The sequence below is a fragment of the Sciurus carolinensis genome, chromosome 17, assembly GCF_902686445.1.
Source record: "Sciurus carolinensis chromosome 17, mSciCar1.2, whole genome shotgun sequence".
Lineage (NCBI taxonomy): Eukaryota > Metazoa > Chordata > Mammalia > Rodentia > Sciuridae > Sciurus > Sciurus carolinensis.
Genome location: NC_062229.1, coordinates 37,118,030 through 37,141,439, shown reverse-complemented (window position 1 = coordinate 37,141,439; position 23,410 = coordinate 37,118,030). Strand labels below are relative to the sequence as shown.

At 40.4% G+C, this 23,410-nt stretch overlaps 1 long non-coding RNA gene across 2 annotated transcripts; it reads right to left on the bottom strand.

Moving 5' to 3' along the window:
- Positions 1 to 748: 748 nt before the first annotated feature.
- Positions 749 to 22,040, bottom strand: LOC124969476 (uncharacterized). Of its 2 annotated transcripts, none has more exons than XR_007105969.1 (5): positions 21,840 to 22,040; positions 21,573 to 21,647; positions 14,334 to 14,386; positions 8,432 to 8,513; positions 749 to 2,258 (listed from the first exon to the last, which is right to left on the bottom strand). It is a non-coding gene; the product is annotated as an uncharacterized LOC124969476 (long non-coding RNA). The 2 variants fall into 2 exon arrangements; XR_007105970.1 differs by having other exon boundaries at positions 21,860 to 22,040.
- Between the last annotated feature and the right edge of the window lie 1,370 nt (positions 22,041 to 23,410).

Here is a 23,410-nt window from a genome sequence, read left to right as displayed (position 1 = left end):
TAATTTATTGAAGTCATGAACAAATGACCATGTTGCATGGGCAGGAAATGATGAAGATGAGGCCCATATGTGCTATGCTTTCTGTTTGGTTCAAATAAAATGTACAGCCAACTCATCTGTCAGATATTTAATCATAATAATTGTTGTGCCATGTGGTACTCAGGCATAAATGGGACATAAATGACTCTTTCTAGCACCATTTTATGTCAAACAACAATCTCTGTGTTTTTCTTTGGTAACTTTCAAGTATCCATTTCAGTGTCAGCGTGGTTGGTTCCCCTGAGTCAGCATGGTAGAGGAGAACACAAATGGGCTCTGAAACCTGACCAATCACTCATACTGTGCGAACTTGATCATGTCACATGCCATCTCCAGGTCTCTTATGTAAAATTGAAATAAGTGCCTCTCCAGCAAGATTCTTTTAAGAACCAAATGAGAAACTGAAATGCAGTAGTTCACATAGTGGTCATGTGCAGTAAGTACTTAGTAAAGAAAGGTCTCTTCCTGTCTGTTATATCAACATGACTTTCACATATATAATGTCAGAGGTTCTTGATCATCTCTCCAGAAGTTAATCTTTTCCTGCCCTAGATGTCACTCCCAAGAGCACCTGCCTTCATTCTCCAAATCTCATTGTCCATGTTGAAAACCCAAACTTATTCATACTCTTTAAAAAAAATACATATCAGACGAATAAAAATTTATACAAACTTTTTTTAATATCTAACTTGACAAATGGGTCCACAGAAAAAATAAAAAGGTTTAAAATGCACCTGGGAGTTGGAGTGCCCACACTTTAGCAGGACTGAGATCTAGTTACAGGCAAATGATGAGGGCAATTTCTCTTTCCATTTGAATGGGATATACATGGTGGGGAAGTTGGGAGGTTCCGGCCATCTTAATGGGCTAAAGGAAGAAAACCATGCTGTGACTTCTGGTGGTGCTCATCTAACGGGAGGCAGGTTATAGTTTGGAATAACTTAACAAACACACCACTTGGAATGTGAGTGCAACAGTATTTCACGTCCTTATGGCTGTGTGCCTTTGGCAGGAATAGTGAAGATGGAAAGTTTGCCTCTCTGTGAGAAGAAATTTGAGATAGTGCTGTCCATAAACACAACAGCTTGTGACAATGGCAGCAGTGGTAACACTTGCTAAGGGTCTGGTATTTATGTGTAGATGAGGCTAACAAATCATTTTGGTGCCATGCTTCACTTTGTCTTCCCAGGTGGGTGCTTTGATTAAGATGGGTAAATTGAGAACCAGAGAGGTTAGATGTCAAGTCCAACAGACCTATCAACAGAAGGCAAAAGAATCACATCTGGCATCTTAATCCTGGATTCTTTTATCATAGTCTTCTGATTAATAATTAGCATATTTGTTTGAAAGATAAATAGAAGATCATTTGTAAATTCTTCAACTGGTTTTTATTCCCCTAAGTTTGTTTTTAGTTACAGTGACAGACATTCACATCATACAAGGTGGCACAGAAATTGCTTTATAATAATTGTTTAGTGATCTCTGAACAAAAAATAAATTGTCATAAAGAAAGAGACTATTTCACGGGGTCCAGTCATGGCAAGTAGTTGTGTTAAGTTCACTGTAGGTGGTCCAGTGATAACAGGCTTATTCTTTTGAGCAGTTGTGGAGGCAAACTTCTTCAATTTATGCCTGTAATTTCTGCAGAAGCAGGCGAATATTTAGTGGGTCAGCCGTGAAGCAAGCTGAGAGATGTTTGCAACTCCCCCACCACAATGTGGAGACTTGACCATAAACAGCCAACGCCCAGCTCAGCAAAGCAATGCTCCCTATCCCTACCTGCCACCACCCTCTCCACAGCACTCCCAGATCCAATCTTTGCTTTTCTGCCCCCTTCTCTGTGTCCCAGAAGACCAGAGAAGTCTCCTCATCCTCTGGATTCTGATGATTACTAGAAGGAAATGTGGGGGCAGGAGAAGGGAGTGAGCAAGGGTAAACTTTAACCACACCCTCCCTTTGTCACCACATTTCTGGAGGTGGCTACATCCCTCTGTGAAGACCACTCCTAATGGACAACCTTGGCTTGTAGCTCCAGCTCTCAGAGGGCTCCAGCAGCACAGCCTTCTGCCCTTGTTCTTTCAAGTGCAGGTCCCTGGGTGCCTCAGCATCTGGGTGTGTATTCCCTGGACCCTGTGCACATCTCTTACAGTATCATTCTTAAATTATCTTCTGGGTCAGTGGAACTTAGCTTCCTTCTAGGATCTTCAAAGTTTCTTGCTCTAAGGTGAGGGAATAATTAGGAAGGAAATCAATTAAAAGGAATGCAAACTTGCTGAAGACCACCACGAGCTTCCTAAGAGAAGACTGCACCCAAGTCTGGCCATAATCAGCACATGTCACTACCACATACACAACAATGGGAATGCCTGAATTATGTAATGTCTTGGAAATACTGCCTGTCTTGGGGTTTCCTATGCTTGAAACAGAGGCAAAGGCAAATAGCCCCCATTGCTACAGTAGCTGCCATGTTCTCCATGACTCAGTAGGAACTTAGAGAAAAGCTCCCAGGAGTGCCATGTGTTGGCAATAGTATTTACTTCTTTATTTTTTATTGATAAATCAATTTTGTGGGATACCATGTGTTTTGATATATATATTTAATGTAACATGATGAAATCAAACTAATGTTTGATTTCACCTAGCTTATCATTTTTATGATAAAACATTTGAAATTTACTCTTGGTTATTTTAAAACTATATTATTATTGACTATAGTCACCCTACTATGCAATGGGTCTCAAGATCTATTCCTTCTAACTATCTGAAAATTTATAGCCTTTGATCAATGAGTCTCCATTTCCTCCTCCTCACTCTCCTTTCTACCATCCTCTGGTAACTACCATTCTACTCTACTTCTGTGAGTTCAACTTTATCAGATTCCACATATAAGTAAGAACAAGTGGTATTTGTTTTCTGTGACTGGCTCCCTTCATTTAGCATAACATCCTCCAGATTCATCCATGTTGTTACAAGTAATAAAATCCTCCTCCCTTTTAAGGCTGAATTGTATTCCACTGTGTATATGTACATATTATCTTTATCTATCCATTGATGGATAGGTTGTTTTCATATCTTGGATATTGTGAATGAGGCTGCAAGGAATTTGGAAATGCCAAAATCCATTTAACACATTTGTATCATTTTCTTTGGATACATACCCAGAAGTGGAATTACTTGGTCATATGGCAGTTATATTTCTAGTTTTTTGAGGAATATTCATAGTGTTTTCCACAATGGCATAAGTTTCCATAATTTCATAATTTATATTCCCACCAATAATGTACAAGAGTTCCCCTTTTCCTACATCCTAATTCTTACTTATCTTTCATCTTTTTTATAAAAGCCATTCTAACATGTGAGAGGTGATATCTTTTAATTTACACTCACCTCATGATTAATGATGAACATAGATCTCATATACCTATTGGCTATTTGTGTGCCTTCTATTGAGAAACATCTATTCAGTCCTTTGCCCTTTTTTAAATTGACTTGTTTTCTTGCTATTGAGTTGTTTGAGTTTCTTATTTGGGATGCTACCCCCCATCAGAAGTGTGGTTTGTAAATATTTCATCTGAGTCTGTGGGTTCTTTCTTCACTTTGTTCATTGCTTCCTTTGTTGTGCAAAAGCTTTTTGGTTAGATTCCATTCTATTTGTCTACTTTTGCTTTTATTATCTGTTTTCAGGTCATAAAGTCTTTGCTCAGAGCAATGTTGTGAAGTTTTTCCAATATGCTTTCTTCTAACAGTTTAAATTTTCAGGTCTTAATATTTGAATCTTTAATATAATTTGATTTGATTTTTGCATATGGTACATGATAAGGGTCTAATTTCATTCTCCTCTTTGTAGACATTCAGTGTCTCTGACACTATTTAATGAAAAGGTTGTCCTTCCCCATTGTGCTTTTTTGATGTTTTTGGCACCTGCATCAAAAATCAGTTGACCAAATGCAAGAGTTTATCTCTAGGTTTTCTCTCTTGTTCATTGGTCAATGTGCTGTTTTTTATGCCAGTACCCTGCTGGGGTTTTTCATTATATTTGCTTTAAATTATATTTTGAAATCAAGAAATATGATTCCTCTGGCTTTGTTCTTTTTACTTGATTGTTTTGGCTATTTGGAGTTTTCTGTAGTTCCACATGAATTTAAGGCTTTTTTAAACATTTCTGGGAAAAACGACATTGGAATTTTGATAGGATTGCATTGAATCTGTAGGTTGCTTTATGAAGTATTTAATCTGTAGATTGCTTTGGGTATTATGAACATTTTCACAGTATTAGTTATTTCAATCCATTAACATAGGATATCATTCCATTTATTTATGTTTTATTCAGGTTCATTCATCAGAGTTCTATAATTTTTACTATACGTGTCTTTTATCTCCTTGGTTAAATTTACACATAAGTATTTAGATTTTTGTTGTCATTGTACATGGGATTGGTTTCTGAATTTCCTTTTCATATAGTTCATCATTAGTATATAAAAATGCTATGGAGTTTTTTATCCTGCAACTTTATTACATTCATCATCAGTTCTAACAGTTTTTTTGGTGGAGTCTTCAGACACAAGTCTAAGGATATAAGATTATATTGTCAGCAAGTAGATATGATTTTACTTCTTTCTTTACCACTAAGATGCCCTATTTTTTTCTCCTTTCTAATTGCTCTGGCTAAGACTTCCAATATTATGTTGAAATGAAGTGCGGAGAGTGGCTATCCTTGTCTTGTTCCTCACCATAAAGGAAAAGCATTGACTTTTTACTGTTAAGAATGACGTTAGCTATTGGCTTATCATATATGGCTTTATTGCATTGAGAAGCATTTCTTCTATACCTAATCTACTGAGAGTTTTTATCACAAAATGGTGCTGAATTTCATCAAATGCTTTTCTACATCTATTGAGATGATCATATGATTTTATCCTTCACTTTGTTAATGATTTGCAACGATGGTGTATGATCCTTTTAATGTGCTGTTTAATTTGGTTTGCTAGTGTGTTGAGGATTTTTACGTCTATGTTCTTCAGGGATATTGGCCTATAATTTTAATTTCTTATTTCTTATAGTGTCCTTGTCTGGTTTTGGTATCAGGGTAATGCTAGTCTCACAGAATGAACTTAGAAGTATTCCCTTTACTTTGAGTTTCAGAAGATTAAGAAGAGCTAGTATTATTAGTTCTTTAAATGTTTGGTGGAATTCAACAGTGAAGTCATCAAGTCCTGGGCTTTTCTTTGATCAGAGACTTTTATTACTGATTCAATCTTCTTTGTTATTATTTTGTTCATATTTTATATTTCTTCATGATTCAATATTGGTAGGTTGGATGTATCTGAGAATTTATGAATTTCTTCTAGCTTATCCAATTTGTGAGCATATAATTGTTCATAGTAGTTTCTTATGACAATATTCTCTTTGATCCACCCTGGGGAAGGAAGCCCCCTGAAAGGATTAAGAAGGGCAGAAGAATGGGGTAAATAATCAGTGAGAGGAAGGCAGATAAGTTCTCTGCCACCACAAGGGGAAAGAAAGTTCAACACTTCCAATCACAGAGCAACCTGCTGGAAACTATTATTTCAACTTCAGAGCTTTGAGGCTGAGCTTGGACTTGTTGGAATTGGTTGTATTCTCGGAGATAATCTTTCAGCAACATCATGGGGAAACTTGATTTAAAAAAAAAAAAAATCTTCTCAGGGCCCTGGAGGGGTTGCAATGGTCTCTGAACAAATAGGGGGAAAAAACCAACAAACAGCTCCTGCTTCCCTCTCCCAACCCACCAGTCAGACCCATCAAAGATTGGAGAAGTCCAGAGAAGGACAAGAAATTTTTGAGGAGTTTCTAGTAGGAGAAAAGGCAATTTCAGAACATTCAAGGAAGAAGACTGTCTAACCTGGAAAAGAAATTTGAGAAAAGTAACCAGAAGACAGGAGAACATTTGAAATTTCAGTGGCCATAAAGTGGGTGGGTATGGAAATAGACAGGAGCAAGGTGCAAAACTATTAAAATGACCCCCAACTGGCACATCTGCTCCATCTCTGGAAGCTACTTCCCTAACTCCCTTTTTAAACCAAGATGTTAAAAAGCAAGGCTAGGGTGACTATGTGCCTTGGAATTAAAACAGCATCTGCAGTATTATTAGCTGGACCAAGATGTTCAGAAGCTATCAATCTTTCTGCTCAGGGGAATAATTGATTGCCAAAGGGGCCCAGATAGGCTGCTTCTCTCTCCCTGAGGTCTGGCCCTGAGTTCAGCACAATTAGCTAAGTGCTTCTGTGCTGAAGAAGGCTGGGAGCACAGTTGGCTCCTCTTAACCACAAGGTGCTTCAGAAAAAGAACTGTGCTCTGTACCTGCCCCCAGCACTACCCCACTAACACTTCTCCTGAGCAGCAGCATTCACATGTGGGAAGGGGTTCCTCTTTAGGCTTTTGGGGGCTGGGGAAGCCTATAAATCCCTTCTCTGGACAATTTTTATTTTTAAGGGCATAAAATAAATAGGATCACAAAAGAAACACATTGTTTTGAAATACATTTACCAAAATATTTTTAAAAACCAAATTGGTGTAGTAACAGTTGTATGTCTTTATTAAACATTAAATAACAGGGCTGGGGAGAGAGCTCAGTCGGTAGAGTGCTTGCCTTGCAAGCACAAGGCCCTGGGTTCGATCCCCAGCACCGCAAAAATAAATAAATAAATAAATAAATAAATAAATAAATAAATAAATAAATAAATAAAAACATTAAATAACAAGAGCTAGTGGCAGGAGCAATAAGAGTTGGGGAAGTAATGAATATTTCAAGTTATTCACAATAAAAGCATGTGATATGGAAGTGTGTGTAATGGCTACTGGAACTGTTAATTCTACTGTGGGTTTCTGCTCTATATTTATCACCAAAGGAAGTGCTAAGATTCATTTAGATGATAGTGAAAATAAATAAGTCATATTCTTTTTCCCACCCAAGCCTATAGATACTGGAATTCTCTCCAGGAGTCTTAGGTTAAGAATGTCTGCTGTGAATGATAATTTAAAATGATAATGACCCTCTCAGCTTAGAGTGAGCACTACAAGAAAGCATGCATTCGTTCACCTTCAGTTTAATCGTGCTTGGAGGAAATCCCTTAGACAGCTGGCCTTGAAGGGCCTGGAATGAAGGGAAAGTACCATTTTCACACAATATCTCCTATCATCCAAATCTCTCCAAACTCGTCATTCATCCCCCTTGCCGGCTGCCCCACAGAAGCAAGGAGGGTACCATATCTGTCTCTTTTTTCTCTGGGCCTTTTTGCTTCTCACCATTGTTCCCATTTGGGGGTGCTGAACTGGGTGATTTCCGAACCCATGGAGCTCACCCACTGGTCAGTGGGCACTCAAGGACTGGGATGGTTTTATCAGTGGCTTGACCAGATGGTATTTCAGAAAAGACATTTTCATGTCAGATTAAGAATACGACTCTAATCCAGCTGCTATGCTCCATCTCATGACCACCACCATCCTTGTCCAAGACACCACCCACCCTTGCCTGGATTATTGCAGTAGCTTCTTTTATTGTTTTTTGTTGTTTGGTTGGTTTGGTTTTTTGTTTTTGTTTTTGCTATTTGGTACCAGGGATTGAACCCAGGGGTGCTTAACCACTGAGCCACATCCCCAGTCCATTTTTGTATTTTATTTAGAGACAGAGTCTTGTAGAGTTACTTAGAGCCACTAAGTTACTTAGAGTCATTAAGTTGCTGAGTCTGGTTTGAACTTGTGATCCTCCTGCCTCAGCCTCCCAAGTCACTGGGATTACAGGCATGCATCACCACACCTGGTGCTGGAAATCTGTTTTCTATTTTGTTATATAAATACCCACATAGTCAATGCCACAATTTTGCCTCCTGGGTCCACAAATCCTAGATGTTTACTGTCTGACCCTTCTAAAGTCTGCAAACCTCTGCCATAGTGCATCAGGCAGGTCAACCAAGAAACCTGCTGCAATCTCAACTGTTCAAATGGGAAGAAATTGGCTCAGAGTATTGGTTAGTCAGGAGTTTTAAGAGCTGGAGACTAAGAGGATACAGTGAAGCAACACAGAGATTAACAACTGCAGGAAGCTGCCACCACCAGGCAGTTGGGGGACTAGAGGAAAGAAGTGGTGCAACTCTCAGGGCCAGGGATCTGGAGGCCCCATATAGAGCTAAGGGACATAGAGCTGAATGCAAGATGCCACCCAAAGTAGCAGAAGGGGATGGGGGAGAAAACTTCGAATTCTTACTGTCACCCCCAATTTCACTCTACTAACTGAAGTCACTGAAAACTAATGGCAACAAACCTAGAAAATGCAATTCCCTCAATACAGAGCACATCAAGAGAAAGGAAGGGCAAGGAATGGATATTAGAGCAAACAGGCAAGTGGGCAGCTCACCTAAAAAATGAGGCTGATGTTTGCATTTAAATTTTCTCCAAGAGCTGGGGTTGATGATTTAAGGTAGGTATCCAGATCATTCCTGAAATACAGAAGGTAATGTTGTTATCATCACTAATGCTGTTATTAAATTATCCCTTGTACATGGGTTCCCTGCATTGGATAGTCCAAGATGAGCATGAAGGTATGGTAGAAGATGGCATTGTAATCCACCTGTCTTATCCAGAAGTTCTGAGGAATGGACAAAATGGGACCACATTCACAATCCTGAACACAGCACAGGGGCGGGCCCAGGAACTTGCATCAAATCCCTTCTCACATCCAATGAAATCACTTCATACCACTGGTCACAGAACAGAGGAGGATGAAATCAGGAGTTTACTGTTGCAAAATGAACTCAGGAATGCTTTGTACTAGTGGGGATTTTTTTTTCCTTATTAGTGTGTGTATTGTTAGAAAAAGTACATTTCTGTCCACTCATGCACATTTCTTCCTTCCTTAGAACTGTCTGTGTACCAACCTCTAAAACCACAAGCATAACAGCTTAGTTTAACAAGCTTCCTCTTCTAAATGCCAGCCAATGAAATCAATGATGGGTGTAATAAGATAAAGAATGTAGCCAGTAGGGAAAGTTTTTGTCACCTTAACTGTCCACATGCAAGGATGAAAAGGTGCACAGACAGAATCTGCATCACCAGCTCAGGATGGCTGTCCAGATAGAACCATGGGAACTGACTGTTGGGAAATTGACCACCTCTAGGTACTCACATCAGTTGAACACTGAAATCCCAAGCTTCAGAAGCCTTAGGAGCTCCCACCATAAGTTTAGAGAGAAATATGAGCCCTCTTACTGTGGTCACCCGAGGTGTCACCATAGTCCTCTCTCCACTTGTCAGGGTTCAGGCACAGTATATGTGAGGGTTACAAATATATGCATGATTTGGTCTTACAGTGGGTCCTCTATTTCTGCTCCTCCTAGACCTGCTTCTGGGTTAAAGTTGTATGTAATTCAATCAGAGCACTCAAATAATTCAAAGACTTTCAGTGGAAGTAACTAAATTCTTTCTACACAGTTCTCATATCGATTCTCAGAACAATCTTTTAAGGAAGTCTTCAAAGGCAGATTGGGCTTGAGATTAGCTTCAAGGGAGCTAAAGTAGAAGGAAGGTTGGTTTTGATCTAACCCAGTGTTACTCAAACCTAAATTATTCTCACAAAGTCTTAAAAATTAGTATTATTAACCTAACATCCTGCTTTTAATTGACTTGGCTTTTATTCAAATTTGGTTTAAAAGACATTTATATTAGTTTCATAAATTAAAAAGTAGTATTACTTGCCATAAATAGAAGGTAATCATGAAAGCAGAATGATAATATTACATGCCCAAAAGGACACAGAATCTAAGCCCCACTCTCTACATTGAAAAGGAGAGAATTAGCAAGTGTCAAGAGATCTGTAAAAGATATTTGAACACAAACATAAAACATTTTCCTTGAAATAATCAGAAGATTGAAAGATAAATGAAAAGGAAATCGTTTTCTTCTTTATGTGATTCAGGGCCATTCATTACTGTGTCTAACCATGAACTAAATAACCTGCATAATATCTACACAGGAATAATAATATAATTTGCAGGACCCACTGCAAAAGAAAAATGTGGGGCCTTGTTTAAATATTATTTCCGCCAGGCATGGTAGCACATGCCTGTAATCCCAGCAACTCAGGAGACTGAGGCAGAAGATGGCAAGCTCAAGGTCACCCTCAGCAATTTAGAGAGTCCCTAAGCAACTCAGCAAGACTCTGTCTCAAAATAAAAATAAAAAGGACTAGGGATGTAGTTAAGGGGTAAAGTCTCAGTACAATATATATATATATATATATATATATATATATATATATATATATATATATATATTTAAGACAGTGATGGTGCATTAAACCAAGCACAGAACCTTTCTAAGTACTGGGCCTCCCACCCTTGAAGCCAGTCTTGATTGCACATGTCCCATACTTTGTACACTAAAGAAAATGGAAAACCCAAGAGAGTGGGTAGATATCAATGCTCAGTAGGAAATTTAAAGTCTGTAAACCCCAAAGGGAATTCTAAAGACCATGACATTGCTTAGGCAGGAAACAAAGCCAAAGTATAGGACCATCATCACAAAGCCTACAGCTGAAAACAGACTCTGAAGCAATAATGAAGAATATGGGTGGAGCCATTGCACAGAACCTTCTGTGACCAACTTGTAGAAAACCAGCTCTCTCTTCCCTAAAATAGTTAACGTTAGATATGAGAAATATAAGGGAAAGAGCAATGACATGTGCTGTCAGATACATCTGGCAGCATCCCATAGAGACACTCCAGACAGCTTGAGAGTTCAGTGAAGGAACAGTGCACCAAGACAGACACTCACACACCACAACTAAGAACACAAGAAGCTGTTACCACCCCGACCTGAAAGGGTGAGCAGAGGAGTGGCTATTGGAATTTAGAAAGAACTGAGCCCCCAGGAGAAGGTTGGCCAACCGAAGCCAGGACATAATGGGAGGAACACAGTCCCTGCCAACCACAACTCCATAGGGAAGGAACAGGGAGAATAAACACATCAACTTCTTTCTCTTCCCAGGGCTTCCCTTTGACTCAACCAACCCAGAACCAGAGGGCAAAAGACCCTGGATAATATGGTTCCAGAAATTAGACTCCTGGAGTTCAGAGTAAGGTGAGCAAGAAAGGGATTGGTCCAGAGGGCAAGTGAAAATTATAAAGCACCTCTGGACAGGTATTTGTGGGGTGCAGGAAAGTGTTTGGGAACTACACCCAGGGCCATCAATCACTTTGAAAGGTGATTCCATTCAATAAGCTAGGGGATACCGAGAAAGGGCAGTTTGGGGGAGGAGTTAACACAATCTGTTTTCACCATGCAAATTTGGAGGCATGCAGGACACGCACCAGGCAGAGAAATGAGGAATGGCATCCGTGACCTAGAAGTCACAGATCTGTATATATGAGGTAGGTAAAGTCAGTAACCGGAAAAGAAGTCCAAGAACCATGGTCCAGCAACACCACCTTGTAAACAGGAACTGGGAAAGAAAATGCAGCTCAAAGAAAGTAAAGAGGGGCCAGATGGATAAGAAAAAAACAGAGTGGGTTTACCTTTACAGGGTTGGGGTGGGGTGAGGGCAGGGCCGAAACACTTGGTTAGATTATCTCTAGAGGGAGGGAGTCTCAGCCTCCTGTCACTGAACATGAAGTATTATGTGGAATCCTGCATGGTGGAGGTGTGTGGATGAGATGACCTCTTAGCCATGTTCCAAGCCCATGTTTCCACCATGTTCAGAGATGAAGAAGCTGCAGTAGGCCTCAGCTATAGCCCTACACAGTTCCCAGTTTGCCTCCAAAATGGGAAGGCAATCCCTCTAACACAGCAATCTCTAGCTCAGAAATCACCTCTGATTCATCTCTCTCTACCACTAACCTCTCAGCCCCCTCTGAAGCCAGCACAGAGGGGTTAACTGGTAGATGGGTACTGAAGGGGGTGGCGGTGCAAAGCAATGAGAGAAAATGAATCTCCCTTGGATTCCTTGAGGCACAACAGGGCCAACACTAAGGCTGAGGGCTGCTGTTCAACTACTCTGGGGACAGATAAGAAAGAAGCTAATTGTCCTCCTCAACCCTAAAGAGATGCCCAAGCTCCTCTGCAGATGGCAGCTCTCTGCTGTGTGCCAGACGCTGCCCACCTCCCCCCACTACCACCCACTTCCATAGCTCTCTCCAGCTCCAGAACCACATCAGGGCCTTCTTCCCAGGGCATGTGCACCCTTAGCTGACTGAGGCTGAGTGCAGTCACACCTGGAACTACAGGAAGAGAAGGCCAGAGAGAGCTGCTTTTGTCCTTCTTCCCCACACACTCAGTTGAGACCACCCCATGCCTAGGTTCACAGAGAGGCTGCCCTTCCTGTTCCTCTGCATGTCCTGAATCTGGTTTTCAGGGAAAGCCATGACTGGGCCAATGACCTGGAAAGCCTTAGGGGTTTCCTAGGAAGAGCATCTTTTGTCAAAACTGATACGTAAAGAGTCCCTCTTCCATAGCTCAACCCTACTGCCCTCTCTAAGAAAAGCTGCTTTGACTGAGAGCCCCAATGCAACTGGCCAAATGAGGCCACCCCTCTCCACCGCATCTCATGTGCCTCACCCTGTCTGGTCAGTACATTGCCAGTGAACGAACATTCTTTTACGTAATGCCTATTATACTCTGGAGTCACTGTCTCCTCGTCCTTGGAGAGATCTAGACTAAATAGCTTCTGAAAGCTCTTTGACTCTCTAATATGCCTCTTGAAGTCCCTGGCCACAGTGTCATGGTGCATTCTAGCTGTTCAAGGGAAGGAATGACACACAACCCCTTGAAGTCTTGGGGGAGGGACAGAGAAGTGCAGAATAACTCCATTGGAAGTGCAAAGAAGTATAAAATGAGCATAAAGAAGGAAGCCATAAAGTCTAACTGGGACCAATTGTTCCATTAACAGCTCTATTTTACTAAACACGTACCATTATATGCCAAGTTATACATTAGCTACTAACCCAGTAATTAACTCCTACACTCCCTGATGCAGCCAGTCTTATTAGTCTCTTTGAGTAGATTATGAAACTGAAACTGATTAGGAAATCAGTCTCTTTGTAGAGATTAGGAAACCCAACCAAAGGCCACAAGATAATAGGTGAAGGAGTTTGGATGGAGTTGAAAACTGGATCAACAGCAGATGAATTATTCAGACTTTGATGAATTCCAGACAATCATTCATTTGACACAAAATTTTACCCCACGAGAAAGAGATTATTTCAATTCCCATCTTACGAATAATAAACTCAGTCTCAAAGAAGTTATATGACTTGTCCGAAGTCACACAGAAGCCAAAATTAAAATCCAGGTCCTAAGCACAGCACAATTCTACCCCCAGATGGGAAGATGTAAGTGTGATTGATGCTCAGAGTGCTATTTCTTAGTTTGGGTTCCCTGCAAAAGCACAACCTAAGTGAGAATTTGGGCACAGGTAGTTTATTGTGAAGGTGATCCTAGGGAGCAGAAGAGGGCGATATAGGGAAAGAAAAAAAAAAAAAAAAGGCAAAGTAAAGGTGTGAATTGGATTACCACTGTGGACGGCCACATCACCATCATGAACTTTCTGAGGAGGCTGCAGAGGCCCCCTAGAACTGCTTCGGCAGGAAGGGATGAAGGGGCATTCTGCATGGGTCCCTGCCTCCCCGCCAAGATGTAGGTAGGGTCTGCTGAGCTCCCTCTGGTGTCCCTGGCATCTGAGGAGCCTTGGCACTAAGCAAAGACCTAAGTAAGGCACGTGCTTGAAGTCAGACGCTGTAGTAAGAAGTGCAATACGAAGCTGACTCAGAGTCCAAATCTGGGCTGAATTCCAAGGTGACCTAGTGAGGCAGCAGTCCAGGTCCTAGGTATGCCTACCTGCAGGGGAGGAGTGGTGGTAGGGGGCAGCCCAGACACCGCAGGCAGCAGGGCCTGGATGGAGCCGGGGAGCTCACCAAAAGCCTATAAACTAGTTTATAGCTCTTCTCTTGAAATGATAGAAATGAACTGTCAGCCAGCGAGGTAAATGGGCATGGAACAACCCTCAATGCTAGAGGTCAGATGCAGCTATGCTTTCTCCCATTCAGCCACGTAAAAGCCATCCTCTGCCCCACGAACTGGCATCACTGTGCCCTCAGCTCCTGGGACTTCTGATTTGTTTTTGTATTTGTTTTTGTTTTTGATATTTTAGTGTTAGCAGTATAGGATTGAGATTGAATGCTTGGACTGTCTGTGTGTCCCTGGGCAAGTTATTAACCTCTCTGCACCTCGCTATGTTTCATCTGTAAAGCAGAACCATGATAACATACCTGGTAGAGTTGAGTGAGGATTAGATGATATTCTTCTGCCTGTACATAAATCACTAACAACAGAAATATGACATTAGTGAGCATCTTGTCAAGGGTAGATGTGCACATTTTAACATTTCTGAGTAAATTCACCTCAACGTCAAAGGGAAGGACTAGTTATAGTTAGTTATCATTTAAAGAAAAAAAATGATAAAATGCAGAAAGTGCCAGGTGTGCTGGGAAAAAGATACATTTTCCAGCCATAGGAACTTAGGTCTGGTGACCTCTCTGAATTTGAGTTGTTCAGCCACAAGAGGAGACAATCATTTTTACCTGCTTCACGGCATTGCCGAAGCCCATTGGAGATCAGTAACACGAAAACACATTGGAAACACTCACGTGATATAAAGATGTTATTCTTGTCATTATAATTGGGATAAGAATTGTAGATTCCTTCTGCCCCACATGTGCACACACAGACACACACACACACACACACACACACACACTCCCTGGGCTGACTGCTCCTCATTGCCGGAAGCAGAGCAAGACATTTTCACCTTAAGGTCACCGTCATCGAAAGGAGTACGTGATTAATATAAGAGACACTCTGCAACAGCTGCTCAGGGTGAGCCATTCATACCATTGGAGTCAAGAACTGGGTTGCTAATTTATTTATGTATGAGGATGACAACCAGGGAAAGCAATTAGGACTTGGGCATCTGTGCTTCTGTGATCCCTGCTCGATGGCAGAGGGGCTCCACGGAAACCTTAACAGTTGCTAATGCTAACTACCTTCCCTCCTTGTTGGCTCAAGTCAACTCTTTATATACAAAGCAAGTCATGTTTGTGCCCCAATCCCTCATCTGTTCCCTTCCACACGCCAGTCCAAATTAGATGACAAGTGGCAGGGGTGCTGCAGGGGAAACGGGCTTGGAAACAAAGGTAGGGAAGGTTCTAAAGCTTTCCAGAGTTCTTTACAGCGAACAATTAACGAATCCTGCAACAGCCAGGGAAAGTAGGTCAATATTATCATCCCTGCTTCGTGGATGAGAAAACAGGCTTAAGAAGAATGGCTTGCCCAAGGCTAAGCCACTGATCAGAGGAGCTGAAGCAGAATTAGATGGGAGAATTCCTGACTCGGAATCCTTGGCCAAGTGTGTGCGCTTAGCATGCAGAAGGTGATCAATAAAGGAGATAGACTCCCCGACTGAGTCCTAAACAGATGCATTAAGCCTGTCTTGGGTGCAGTAGCAGATTTTAGGTCCAATTCAGGTCTGAAAGCCAGAAGATTTTTAAAATATGGGTCTGAAAACCTGCAAAATCCAAGAAAATAAGTCCATGTGCACTCAAATTAAGAGGAAAATGAAGAACTAATTTGGTCTTCATAGTGGACATGGTTTTGGCTGCCCTACATCTCAACAGTGTTCTTGCCAGGAGGCAAAGAGAGGCTGACAGGGATTCCCTACTTTTTCCTCACCCTTATGACCCTATAGAAGCCAAATTATCTCCTATTTCACTTCTTGGGGAGATTAGAGATTGTATCCTATGGAGAGAGGGCAAGGTCAATGTGGGGGTCCTTGGGCAACACCAGGATGACCAATGCCACAGGTATTGTGCCCAGTGGTACCATTCTCACAAGATTTCACACAGAAAGTCCTTGGCTGATTTTACTTTCCTTATCCTCCCAATGTCTGTGCACCAGGTTTTTTTTTTTCTATCCATCCCAATAAACTCTTTGTGCCTTCAATTAACTCTCTTTTGTTGTTTGCAATTGTGACAAGTAAAGTTTCTGACCTAGAAATGTTAAGCACTTGCAGAGGTGAATCCAATTGCCAGCTTCAGATTCCCATGCATTGCTAGTGGGAGCATAAATGGACAAGACATACCACAGAGAGCAATTTGGCAAAGGTTTTCATGTGCCCTCTGACCCAGCTCTCCACCTTGAGGCCTATTTCCTACATATATACTTACACAATTGCAAAATAATTTATATACAAAGTCATTCTGCGCTTGTGAATCTATGTGCCTGATCATTCCCTGTAGTGGTGTTTGTAATGGTAAAACATTTCAAAGCCTCCAAAGGTCCATCAATAGAGGACTGATTGGATAAATTATAATATCTACACAAGATGGAAAGTTATCAAGGTTTTTTTTTTAAATGAGGATATTTGTTATGTATTGATATGGAAAATTTCTCAAGTATTCCAGTAAGTCAAAAAAACAACAAGTTTGAAACAGTGTGCATAACATGCTGTATCTTATAAAAACAGGAAAAAAATAAGAAGCTACATTTATACTCATAAATATACAAAAGGCCACTCGAGCAGGTTACAGAAGAAACAACAACAACAAAAATAGTGTTTTCCCTTTGGTAGGAGAGGGAATGAGGAAGATAAGTTAAGATAGGGAGGGCTGAACTTTTCTTTTTCTGGATAGCTTTTTAGAATTTCAGAATTTTGATTTTGAATCATGTCAGTAGCACCTATTTAAAAAATTAAATTAAAAATGCTACTTCAGCTCAAGTCTAATTCATTTGAACATTCCTGCCCTCACATCAATTCACCCATTGCCTTCAGCATGTAGATAAGGCAACATGGTTAACAGTAGCCATGGACTTGATCGATTCCAGAAAATGCAGAGGGCTGTGTCAGAGAATTCTCTTGGGAATCTAGGGCTGTGAGTTTACCTTAGCTCAATGGTGGACACTTGCCTAGCATGTTGAAGGCCCTGGGTTCAATCTCCTGCTTCCCCAGAAAGAAAGAATAGAATCTGGTCTAGATTTTTAAGGACACAATAGAAACTAGATTGCTTAAAGTTAAATTAGATGGTTTCTAGTGCAGCAGCATATGAAAGTTCATCACATCTTTTGAATTGTGGAATACAAAGAAATTACATTTCAGAGGGGTATGTACTCTGAAGTATCTCCTCAAATCATATAAATCACTGGTCCTTGCCATGGATACACCCTCTTCAGAAACAGGGAAATAGCCCACTCAGCAACAGTTATTGGGAAATACAGGGTCCTGGCAAATTACCTGCATCAGTGGAGTATATCTAGTGAGGTTATTCTGCAAACACTGCCTAATGAAGAGATTTGAGCTTTCTTGCCTGAAGGTCCCCGAATCAAACTCAAACCAAGACCCCCAAGATAAAAATGGACTTATTTATCCTCTAAGCCATCTACTTGAAAATCAATAATATTTCAAATTTAATGAGTTGTAAGACAAGTAAATTAGAGTTTGGAGTAAGCAATATTGATTAGATTATTCTGTCAACTGGAACCCATAAGTTTCCTCTGTAATTAAGTATTCCACATAGTGTACAAGGTGCTCAATGCCGGTTGCTTTCATGAGGGTATCAGAGAGCTGCTCGTTCCTGTAATGAAAGTCTTTCCCTTACCCTGCCTGGCGGTCTGTGCCCTGCCTAGCAAGGGCGTCCCTGCCCTTCTCCACAGCAGCAGTCTCCCGTGATAAGTGGCTTTCCCCCAGCACTAATCACCCTGGCTCCAGTCACAGAGCTTTGGTGAATTCGAACATCAAAATGAAGAATGGCAGCTAAAAAAGGAAAGAAATAAAGAAAAAAATCACGTGGAAGAAAAGAGCTGTGAACTGATATGCTATTGTTGGAGCTGTCTTTAAAGTTCCCTCTGCAGTTTACATTTCACAGAAGCTTGGGGATGGCCAAAGTAGATTTCTCCCTAAATTGATAAAAGAAGGGGGCCAAAAGGGCAGAATTTAAAACATCTGCTGTCACCATTTGACATCAAATGTCCTAGTCTTACCTCTCAATACTAAATCACCTTGCCTATTATCAATCTTCTCTTCCCTTCCTAGGGGAACCTCATTTTTTAAATCTGAGTAATGGTTGCTTTTTAATTAATTCATTTAATTAATGTTAAATGGAATCTCTGACCTTGTAGTACTCCTGGGATCTCTGGACCAGAGTGCCCTAGTCCACTTTACTAAGGAAGAAAAATTCAGAAATTGCAATAGAAATGTAGCCCAATTGCACTTAGCCCCCAGCTATTTAAAATATGAAAAACAGAGGCAACATGACCAAGACCTGGCTACTGAGAATATAGACTAAGGCTGGCAGCTGGTCAGTGCCGCAGGCTCTCAGTTCCTCCCAGACAAGAGAATCAGAAGCCACCTTTCCACCAGGTCCCAGGTGATTCTAGAGCATATTATTGAGTAGCACACGAAGTTTGAGCCAGGGCTGTGCTCTTACAACTTGGGTGAACTTAGCCAAGTTATATGTCCACTCTGTAGTTCAGGGTTCCTGCACACAATAAGCACTCCATCAGTATTAGCTATTATTCTGGAAACAAATGAGTTTTCTGGGCTGCAGAATACAGGAGAGATTTTCTTTGCAGAAAGAACAACATAATCCTGATATGAATTGACAAAGATTCCAACGGAACTGAAGAACCAGGAATGGGTGGATGAAGGGGTACTTAAAGGGGAGATGATTGAAGGTGGGAATTTGTCCATTCTGCCTATTTTCCTTGAGCATGAGGTGCAGTGGCAGAAATTCAAAAGAAAGAAAACAGGACAAGATTTGGGAATGCACCAACCTAGATTGAAACCCTGCCTCCACTGATCCCTGGCTGTGCAATCCTGAGTAGGTTTGACTTCCCTGAGCCTCAGTCTCCCAATTTGTGTAAATATGATGAGAACATTGACAGTTACCCTTAGAAGACAGATAGAGGTGACACTTGCCTGGTCTTGTTTTGCATTTCCTTTTTCTTATTAGCTAGTGGCAGAGTTTCTTGAAGACCAGATGAATCTCTGAAGGCATGAGCTAGCTTTACCTTGTCTCAAGACCTGGTTGCATATTTGAAAACAGATAAGGGTGCCTTTAAGGGGAAAAAAAAAAACTGTCTGAGAAAAAAATACAATAAAATAGAAATAAAAACCTCTATCTGAGTCTCATATCAAACTGATTAAATCAGAAGCTTCTGGAATGGTGCCTAAACTTCAGTATTTTCACTTCTGCAGTCCAAGATTGGGTCCTACTGTGTTAGAAGGAAACAAAAAGAGAGAGAGCAAAATCACTTGAAAGAAGTGGGGGGAAATAGAATAGTAATCATGGGTGGGAATGGCAGATGAAAAAGAAGCCTGAGAGAGATAAAAGAGGAGCACCTTATGCAACAGTGGGGTGTCCAACTCCAGCTGCAGTCATGATTAAGGGTCTTATTAAAGAATAGAGAAATCCATTATTATTGATCTTGCCTGTCCTCTGTCACACCTCCAGTGAAAGCGATCTCACAGTGAATATACAGCATATTTGGGAGGAGATAGAGAAAGACGCTCAAGGGGAAGGACCACTGACCCTCATTCAGGCTGATACCAGAACAAGTGTGTCAGCAGAGATTAAGGACTCATGGAAAGCCAGAAATGGGAGTCAGAGATGACCAGGAGACATGTGAAGCCATAAGATATTAAAGAGCTATTGAGGAGAGCATTGAACTTCCTAGACCATCAGGGATAAGGGGGAGAGTCCATTTTCTCTACAGCCCATGAGGAAGACTGAACTCAGCAGATTTCTGGACACACATGGACAGAGTTCACCCTAGGCAGACTCAGTACAATTCTAGTTATAATTAACCCTGATGTGCTGAAATCTCCACTCCCTCCACACACTTGATGTTCCCCTGGGTTGGAGCCACTGTTTCAGAAATCCCGCTAACCAATGCAGAAGTTTCGTAGAGGTTATTGTGGCAATCTGCCACTCGTCCAGTTTGCAGATAGAACTTTTGATTCAAGTTTTCCCACTTTTGTATTGGCAAATACAATCTGGGCACATGGATCTTGATGACCATTTCATTTTGTAAGAAGGTGATATGGCCTCTAATACACTACTATTGAGGTCACCTGTTTCCTAATAGGTGTCACCCAAGAGTCAAGGGAATTGAGAGGAATGCAAGCTGAGGGGGGAGGCTTGCCGAGAAGCAAGAGGCTGACACATTTACATTCATGAGCCTTCCTTGCACCTCTTTGAGGATTCCCACAATGCTGTTGGTAAGAAGAAACAATTCAACAGAACTCAAATTAAACCAAGTGACTGTTCATCACATAACATTTAGGAGAGCACAGATTTTTCTCTTTATAGATGGCCTCTTACAGGAATGATTGCAGTTTAACACAAAGAGGGAAATCATTTACAAAGAACCAGCATCATTCAGTGTGAGGCTTTCTGGCCCCACAGGAAACCCTTTTAAGCTTTCAAGTCTTAAAATGAAGGAAAACTTCTTGAGAACCTTAATTTAAGGATCATAAAAATCCATTTGTCCCATTAAATATCCTTGATTCTCTTGGCATGATCACGTCTATAAATGTTTAAGACTTCTGATTTGCTCTCTTTTTTCTATGAAATAAGAAGAAAACTACTTAAAAGCAGAAACTTTATTTATGCACCTGACCCATATTTTTCCTTCTAGTCTCCCCAGATGCCCAGACCAGGAAGTTCCCTGTCTCTATGTTCTCAGCATTCCCTTTATGTCTCTGCCCCACAACTCCCTATTTAATGCTGTTATTTTTGTATGTCTGTCTCCCCTACATGACTATACACTGTTCACCATTGTTCTCCAGCACTTAACACTGTGCATGGCACAAGAGAGAAAATAAGTATTTGTGGAACTGTTGAAATTAGCAGGAAATGAGTGGAGGAGGATTCTCTGTTACTGTAAAATGGAAACATCTGTTGCTTTCTTTCTCTCCTGATTAATAACTGAGGACATTAGTCTATTCTCCCAGTTTCTTGGTGAGGCAATTTATCTAAAGCAGATTGTTCATTTGAAATATAGAGACAACTGAAAATTCTGAAAACCAGCCTAGGATGTAAGTTCCACAAATGAGGAAATTTATCTTCCCTGCTCACCACTCCAGCCCCACAATTTAGCACAGTGTCTGTGCATAGTAGCCACCAGAAGTGGACATAAAGATGTGCCACCTGGATCCTCTTCAAGGAAGATCTGATGGTCCCTACACAAAATAATCAGCACATAGCCTTCAACTTTAAGCTCCTTCAGAGGCTACTTCAGCTGTGCCTTATGTTTCTGGAAATCACATCCTTCCCAGGGCAGTTTGCATCCAGTGAAGGACCAAGGCAGGTGTATAATACATGACCATTTTGTACAGATGCTGCCATGGACAATTCCAATAAGCAACACCTGCTCTGGACCCCCCACCAGCTTCTGGATTTTCCTATAGGGTAGTTCTACTTGCCCTGTGCACAGTTCTGCTTCCCACCTCTTACCTTCACAGATGTTGGACCTTATTAAATACTTTTCTCCTCAAACTCCATCTCAGTGTCTTTTCCAGAAGAATACACCTGTGAAATCAATAAATGCTTGTTAAGTGAATGAATGAGCGAAACAAAACAGAAAACATAAATAAATTAACGTGCAAACAAATGGGTAAAAGATGAAACTAAAAAACATTTCATCTTGTGCTAAATGACTACCACCATCAGCTAGAGATGGAGTTGAAGTAATCAGGGAATCCCCAAAACAGTCCCATATACCCATCTTGGAATGCAGCTACCATCTCCTGAGTGTGCCTCCTGTTAAAAGCCATGCTGCTTCATATCACCCTTTTTAGATGCTATTTTGGATAGAAATTCATTGGCTTCATTTTACAAAATAAGGGAAGGAGACTCTCAGAAGTGAAGAAACTTGCTCAGGATCAAACAGCTAATGAGCTACAAAATGAAAATGCAAATCCTTTCTGTCCAGTCCAGAGAAAACTTCTCCTGGATTCATATTATCCTCCATAATTAATAGTAAATGTTTTATCTGGTAACCCTTTCTCAATATGGTCAAACAAACTGACGGAAAGCAAACATTTGACATAAACATTTCCCCCTATCCGGCTGGTTGCTCCAATAAGAAACTATGACCCTTGTTCCAAGTGTACCAGCTTACTCCTGTGCAGGTAAATAGTTACTACTTGGACAATGCCAGTTTTATTTTTGCCCTTACTGATGTATGCAATGCTGTTTTTCCATGTGACAAAAAATAACAATAATAAAATTTAATAATAATGATAAAATAATAATAGAAAAAATATCATCTTTACTAGTTTGAAAACCACAAGAAAATTCCCAGTAACATTTGTCTGAAATAAGAATAAAATTTTTATGTTAATTCTGCAGTGACACAGCTTGTTCCAAAAGAGTTTAAGGGGAATGTAAAACTGTACTTCTGAACAAACAGTGAGAGATTTTCAGGTCACAATAGCACCTCTCTTTTCACAGAGGAAAACTGAAATATTAGTGGAAATAGATGTATTAGTATTTTCCCAAACTTCAGAAGGAATTCCTCCTAAACACAATGGGGAAGTAGGCCCCAATTTCTCATTTCTTACTGTATCTATGTTGTTTTGGGACAGTACCTTCCACAAAACTTCCCTAAGTATTCTCGTGCCAGAGAAAAAGGGCCAGGGCTAACCAGAAAATAACTTTCAGAAATAACCATAAATTTTTGCCACATTCTCTATTAATATCAGCTTTTTCTAATGGAATTACAATCTGTACTAGACAAATAATTTTAAATTTTCTAGTAGCTACATTTTTATAAAAGCAAAACTGGTAAAAATTAAATTACAGTAGAATCTTTATCCAAAATATCATTTCAACATGAAAACAATATTTTAAACAATTAATGAGATATTTTACATTCCATATTTGTACAAGGTCTTGAAATCTGGTGTGTATTTCACACTTATAGCCTAACTCAATTTGAACTAGATGCATTTCCAGTACTCAATAGCCTCAGATAGCTGGTGGCTACTGCATTGAACAGCCCAACTCTATATCCATTATTGGTGGTCATTCTATTGGCTCCAAGTGGAAACAGATAGGAAATGAAGCATTGCATCTTGGGATTTTAGGCAGTCATTGTAAAAAAGAGAAAGCAGAAAAAATAAGAATAGTAGTTTTTCTAGTGTAGCTTCTGACAAAAGAACTACACATTACTTGAGAATACTCACAAATACTTTTCTTTATCATATTTGGAAAGGAAGAAAGAACTTATAATCCAGGAAAGTTTTTTCAGATAAGTGTTCAAACATAACAGAAACTTGCTTAGGAGCTGT